Raw genomic sequence first — 7899 nt, 5'->3', positions numbered from 1 at the left:
AACGTTTGCAATACTTGTTTTTGCTTATCTTCAACTGCTTAAGTTTCTATGAAAAACTAGAGGACTTATTCAACTTGCTTAAAGTACTCATAAATAGTTAAACGTGGTACAGCATAGACCTTGAGGATACACCAGTGCTTAGTTGAAAAATTCAAATAAATTTCCTGATATCTAAAGTTTTCCTGAACGGGAAGTATAAAAGCTTAAAGTATTACAGAACACAAAACGGGGCAATAAAACGAATACCACTTCATGCCAGGAGTGTCTTTATTTGTAACTGAATCACGTACCAAGAAACAGTCTTTAGTTTCTTGTACTGTTTTATCATCGGAGAAGCAGTAGAACCAACCTAAATTTATAATTTCTATAAAACTTACTCAGACTTGCATTTCGGAAATACTGAACGTTAAAAAGCATCTATAATGTCTCAGTAACATCAAGTAAGGGCTAATTGAATATGCTTAGGGTTCTAGTGTTCTTATTATTTTGTCTTATAGAATAGGCAGTTGAATGATTTATTCTACCATAATACGGTTTATTGCTATTGTAAACACTTGTTGACCATACAATCTCCAAAAACACTTATCTACAATGTGAGGGATTCTAAATATTTTTAAAAGAAATAGATTACCATATTTACCGCCGTAGTTGACCGTCTTGATAAACATACAAAAATGTTTAGCTACTTTCCAATCACAGCCATCTTGCTTCTCTTAAATATAAATAATTAAAGTCACTTGAGTAGGAACTGTTCTATTTCTTGTGAAATAATAAAATTATATGTTTGAGGATACTTTATTTGATTTTACTTTTTTTTTTCGAGAGAGCAGTTTGATATTAACATTCCAATTAAAATTATGTATGTATCGTCAGGTTTACCGATGACCTAAGAAGGTCGAAACTTTGTTCACTCCTCTACATTGTGCTTTCTCTACTTATACCAGCCGCTTTTTACGTATATAATTTTCTCTACAAGTGGGTTTTCTCGTCAACATGGATTCCAATTTAAAACGATTCGCTCTTAAGTATTATATTGATTGGTTTCACTTAACCTTTCCATTTAACTCTTGAAATATTATCGACTTGATAGAAATATGAAATATTTTAATAAGTTATAAATGAACATTCGTATTGTGACTTTAAATACTCACAGGCTCATTATAACCAAAGAAAACTATATAAGACCGAAGAAAAGAGTTTTACTGATCGTTCTAGAACCCACAAAAACACAACTAATATATAATATAAACAGTTAACAGGCTGCAAGATGTACAATTTCTGGATAATATTTGTTTTGCGTGCATTTCGACATTATTTTTTATTTTCAATATTTTTTATGCGTCGCTATAGTAAAAAGATATTGTGTAAAATAACCCAAATATACTCTTTTATATTTATGGTAAATTTGATCTAAATAAGAGTTGTTTTCTCCTCCCGATTTGTAAAAAAAAAAATCCTTACGTGATAGAAACAAATATTATTTTCGAAATTTGAGTTGCTGAATTATGTAAAATCCGTTATAAAATCAAAATAACTTTTACGAAGTTTAAATTCGCAGGCCTGCATTATTGATTAACATGAGACATATTTAACGACACAAAATCATAACGGAACATAAAAAAGGAAAGATTTGGAATAAACGCAGCAGTCATGGACAAAACTCTTATTTATTTATAATTCATTTTTAGTGACAAGCAATTATCCTAAATCACTGATGCACAAAATGAAGGAAGATGCTTAAATAGAAAGTATAACGCTCGACTGTTGCTTAATTGTATATTCTATTCCGGATTTTTACTGGGCTAAAGTATGCTGTAAGTGAACATTTAGTTTACCATATTTATCTACTGTTTAAATATATAGTATTTTAATCTGAAACAAATGAAAATTAAAAGAGGAAACTAATTTTAACAATCTTTCCATAGAGTTTTACAAGATATAAAGAAATATGTAAGTCTATCTGTTCCATCGCTTGAGACCTATTTCTGATAAATGCGTACTGTTCACCTGACCTTGTTTGATATTTCGTGTGCTGTTTTATAAAAGCCAATATTACATTTTCTCTTACTATTACACTATACGTTGCTGTTTATCTGTATCATATTTCCAATTTTGTTAGTTGTAAGTGCTCTAAAAACCTTTTAATGAAAACAGAAAATTCCTTCTCAAACGTTTCATTTGTTTGGAATTTCGCGCAAAGCTACACGAGGGCTATCTGCGCTAGCCGTACATAGTTTAGCAGTGTAAGACTAGAGGGAAAGCAGCTAGTCATCATCACCCACCGTCAACTCTTGGGCTACTTTTTTACCAATGAACAGTGGGATTTACCGTAACATTATAACGCACCCACGGCTGAAAGGGCGAGCATATTTGGTGTGACGGGGATTCGAACCCGGTCATCATTGGGACTAAAATGTTTATGAGAGAGAGAAAGGCTACTTGCTTCGAATATTAAAGGCGTCAAGAATTGAGAATCAATAACCTTTTACTTTTTGATAAGAAGAGAACAAGAATATAGGTGCTTTCTCCTCAGATATCGTATATTACTATATAACTATCTTAAAGTACCGAAACATTCGAGTTTTTGTTGCACACATCTCCAGCGGACAGAAACTTGTTTCAAAAAAATAAGGCTGTCAATATTTTTTTCCAAATTCCTGTTTGGAATTTCCCTAAAAAGCATCTTAGATTTATTTATCCATTCATTATTATTATTATTTGTAAATGTTATTAAGCCATGAATAACAAATACCTTTATCTCTTCTATATTTCGTTGTCAATAAAGAAGCTTTACTTTTAATTGTGCGTTTATAGCGTGTTAATAGCTGAACTCGTGGACCATATCTAGAGAACTGCTGTAATACAAATTTAATCCTGGACCACTACCTTGAGCTGTTTTAGTTTAGTGATCATTATGTAATTATTTTCAAACCAAGTTACGAATGGTAAATAGTAGTCCTACCTATCTATGTGCTCGAAAGTAAGTCATCGCCAAATTTAGGGCACCCGTAAAAATGTTTTCGCGAAATAACCGGGTTTTCCAAGGAGTTGAATGAAAAATTTTACCTTTGTACAAACCTCGCAATCGAGACGATTCGTTTAATACCATTTGGAACTAGGTGCAACGAGCAGTATAGATTAAGTTACCTCACACATAGACATTGAAATTTATTACATAGATATTAATTGTTCCACATAGGATTGGAAACACAGACACTGAATCTTATTAAATGGATATGAGATGTCCTACATAGAAATGAGGTATATTGTACGTATGTCTGTCGTATCCCAGCTGACGTGATGGTGCCTGGTATTAGGTAAAAGGCTTCGTCGACACTGTTTTTAGCATATATAGTATATTTCACTTTTACAATGTAAGAATTAGCACGATGGGTTTTGGATCTAAGAGCTGAAAGTTCGAGCCATTATACTACTGAACACTTAATCTATGTAGTTGTTCTTTCTCTGATCAATATTTCAAATTAGTGTGTTATAAGGTTTCGTTCATGTTTAAAATACTATTTCCTAGCGTGATGAGGTGTCTAATGTTTGTTTTAAGCGTACACTTCATAGTTATACATTTTTTACTACGTTTTCATCTAAAACGTATGTAACAATATTCACAGAAAGTAAGTAGAAATATCTTAGTTAGAAGAACATATTACTGAAAACATCTCTGACGTTGTTACATAACACAATAATAACACGTTTACCAAAGTAAGTAAAATGTGATTTACCTCAAGAAAAATTCGAAAAAAAACAAACAAACTTTATAAAAATGCACTAGGATAATAATAATGTGAGAATCCTAAGTCATAAATTATATGTACCAGTTTTTGGATTTTATTTCGTATTTTATGATCAATATTTATCATGAGTTTTAAACAAGTTTAGTTTGATCTGTTTGACTGATTTCTGCCGAACTTGTCTATGTGGTCGAATGACGAAGGAAAAGGATATTTCGGATGGTTGGTATCGCTCCTTCACGCTGTTTCCGCTTTCACCGCCTAAGTCTTCCATTCAGATATTCATTTTGTTATGTTCAATAGTACTTGCTTAATTGCGGAGTGTGGAAGTAAATAATGTAAAATATGCAGTAAAAACACAAAGTTGTGTTTATGTTATCGGAGTAGATCTTAGCAAACTGTTTACTACTTCAACATTTGAAAAAATCAGTAATTACATGGTATTATAAGAAATACTTAAAATAAATTTCATCAGGGACTGGTAAATAGCACTTTTGTGTTCACACGCTGTAAGAAAGACTAGAATCTTTAGTCACAGCGTTTGAGTTTTATCTCTTATCGCAACTCAGAGCTTCGCCTTTGGTGTATCCTCTCTTAGTTCTCAAACCTGTAAATAATGATCCCATGTTTTTAACATCCTCTGATTAAAATGAAATATTGGTGCCAAAATTTGCTTTATTCCACACAAATCAGAAGAACCATAGAAACTATTCTCGTTCTAGGCTTTGCTAAATAATATCCTAACAAAGCAAACACTTCCCTTTGAATACTTTCCACGCTCAGCGTTATTACTAGGGTACACTAAAAGTAGAAGGAAAACCTATAGAAACGTCTTGTACTTCACAACCAGCTCCTTGATGGGCTAATTTTACCAACATAATCCCTTTTGCTACAAGGAGAAAGTCATGTAAATAAGTTAATCTGACTTTGCTACCCAAAGTATGTAACATATATTTATTGAATGTTTTAAGAACAGAAATCCGAACTATATCAATACGTATACTGCACAAATATTTGAGATAAATTACTGTGGCGTAACATATTTCTTGTTTTGATACCTTAGGCAGTATCTGAGCATTGTTCTACATGTTTTTGCACGATAGATGGGGATATATTTTGGCTTGAAACGGATGGACACGCACTTTATAGATGCAAATTGATTGTGTAAGCCAGGCAACATTCATTGTACAAAGAAATAATTTTTATAAAATTACAAACTTTGTTCTCTGCTGTACTTAACAATACGTAGCTATTTAGTTATTCCAACATTATCTTAGGCTAGGTAAGATATAAAGATATCTGCTGATACTCTAAACCACTATTAGGCAGCATTTCTTACATTTCGAATATTTATTCGCTTTTATTCGCTGGTAAGGAAGACACTGAAGAGGAGAACGAGGTGTGATCTGGAAGTAATATATGCAAAAAACTAGCAATGAGGCTGTGAAAGAAGGAAAAGATTGAATGCAGATCCAGCTAGTAGAAAAGGTTGTAAACAAACGCAAAAAAATTGACATCTCGACTAAAATTGGGTAGAAAGTTATAAACAGAAACAAAAAGCGGAATATAGAGCTACCTGAATGGAAACACAGTTAACAGTAATATTAAAGAATCTACGCCGGGCTGTTTGAGGTAGAGAAAATCGAGTTTTTTTAGTCAATACCAAAGACAGATAGTTAACTTGGTAACAACACCTTCTCAAAAAATGTAGTCCAGAAACTGATCTAAGTTACCAAATGTTGTCTGTCCAGTATTACATCAAGTATTAAGGTTTGAGGCTTTAGTTCAAAGTAAATGTACATTTAGATACTGTCTGAATTTTGAATAATTGGGGAAATTAATCTTAGTTCTTATACTTATTTCCTAAAACTGTATTTTTTGTCTGAAAGTATAGCGATTAATAGACATTGTTATAACTTTCTGTGTTTACATATTAGAATATAGTATACTTCGTACTTTTTTATCCGATGTTTTTGCTAGAGAAAAGAGAAGTTAAGAGTGTTTACAACTGGACAGTTGTTTTTTGTGGAAAATCTAAAATGTTGGTTTCAATTTTCTTTTCTGTTTTTACACTGAATTCGTTGATGGTAAAGCGGTATAAACAATAACTAAAGTGATGTACAACCTTCTATAACATACTAAATTCTTACTTGTAACGGCGAGTGGTCGCCTTCTTGACGACTGAAGACCATCTGTTCCTAGTAGCATGATAGCAACCAAGAAAATTAAAATTCAACGCAGCAAAGTAATCAAGAATAGGGTTATTGTTAGGGTTCATTAGCATAAACGTTTTGGATTAGATCAGTAGAATGATGGAGCTCATATGTTTAGATCAAAAACGATTTATGTGAATGTATTCAGTAATACTGACCAGCATGTAAGAAAAGTACATATATTTGTTATAAAGAGTAATCATTAAATTATGTTGTAGACTTTCCATAAATACCTTACTGTGATAAGTTCAATAATAATGAATTAGTGAAATCAAATTAAATAAAAGCTGATAAAATATTATTAGTACAACTATTAATATATAACACAATGAGCCAATTTTCTTCTCCCATAAGCCACCAAGTTAATTTTTATTAATGTTACAGTGATCTATTTCAGAATATGAGATATTGCAAATAATTTAAAATCATGTAGACAATTATAAACAAAGAAACTTACTATAGAAATGAATTAGAACTGAAACTACTTACACTACATCTTAGAAAAGATTTTCCATACTCTTCTGAAAAACTTTTCAAAATAGTAGAATAAAGGTGATGTAATTATTCTCTGGACGTTAGACTTTTTTCTGTACTTCACTTACTAGCTGTGCAACAAAGTCCTTTAAGATAAGACATTTGGTAGATTAATGACATCAATCACGGCACCAGGAAATAACTGTACCGTGTTGTCTAATTACTCTTTCTGGGATCGCTCTACGATCCTAATTACAGCACATACAAAAATGTAATGTAACTTATTTCACAAGCCTAAATAAATGAGTCGATAACACTAACCTTCGGAAGTATACTGTACGATTTCATTTACGAATTTGATGCTCTTAAAGTAAATAAAATTATTCAATTGGAAACAAAATTTACTTATTACAATTGCATTTTTATTATTGAATTATTAATATTTTAAAATTATTTTTACTTTCAGACATTGAAATAAATCTTCAAACCAGTCCTATATGGGTGCCGATTGGGTCATTCACCCGGGTGTAAAGATTCTTAACTTACTAAAATATCGGTTAACCTCAAACTAGTTAGTATTAAGGTCGTTACAGAGGAAATAATTCTTGAAATCATGGGTTATATAACGAGTTACTATACATTATAAAAACATGGTTAAAGAAACGGTATTAAATACGAAAGTCATGAGCGTTTATAAATTAAATTATATTACCTTAAAAGTTTATTTACATTAGGAATTTTTTTCGTATCAGCGACAGAATCTTATATGATGGTTATGAATATCTAATTTAAGGCTATAATTAATCAAGCTAATACAGAAAACATTGCACAAAATTGTATAGATATTGAAGAAACTTCAGATTGTACTTCTGCATGGGCGATAAAAATCGTTGGGCAATTAATAAAGGTAACTTGTTCTAAGTCCCATTTAGCTGTGATAAACACTTATATAAATATTTGTTTAAGTTAGAAAAAATACTACTCTTCCGTTTGGAAATTTTGGTCTAATAAACATTATATTTAAATAAATATTAATAAACACTACTAAATAAGTTGAACAAATTGAAAGTATAAAAATTTCATAAAGATATCTATCACTTGTAATTTGATTTAATAATATATATATTTTTAGTTTTTAGAATGCTAATACAAAGATTTATATTACATATTTGGTTTTAAAGTTTAAGAATACCTTTTATGTACTTTAAATCAAGAATTATTAATAATATTTAAATGCGTTTATAGTTCTGTCATATTATATATGCTGTGATACTTTTGAAGTAATTTTTCTGGATTTGTAATCCTTCTAATACAACTTTATTGGGGTCCGGCATGGCCAGGTGGTTGACACACTCGACTCGTAGCCTAAGGGTTACGGGTTCTAATACCCGTTGCACCAAACATGCTTGCCCTTTCAGTCGTGGTGCGTTATAATGTTATGGTCAATCCCACTATTCGTTGTTCAA

Source organism: Tachypleus tridentatus, chromosome 12, assembly GCF_004210375.1.
Source record: "Tachypleus tridentatus isolate NWPU-2018 chromosome 12, ASM421037v1, whole genome shotgun sequence".
Lineage (NCBI taxonomy): Eukaryota > Metazoa > Arthropoda > Merostomata > Xiphosura > Limulidae > Tachypleus > Tachypleus tridentatus.
This window is presented reverse-complemented; position numbering follows the sequence as displayed.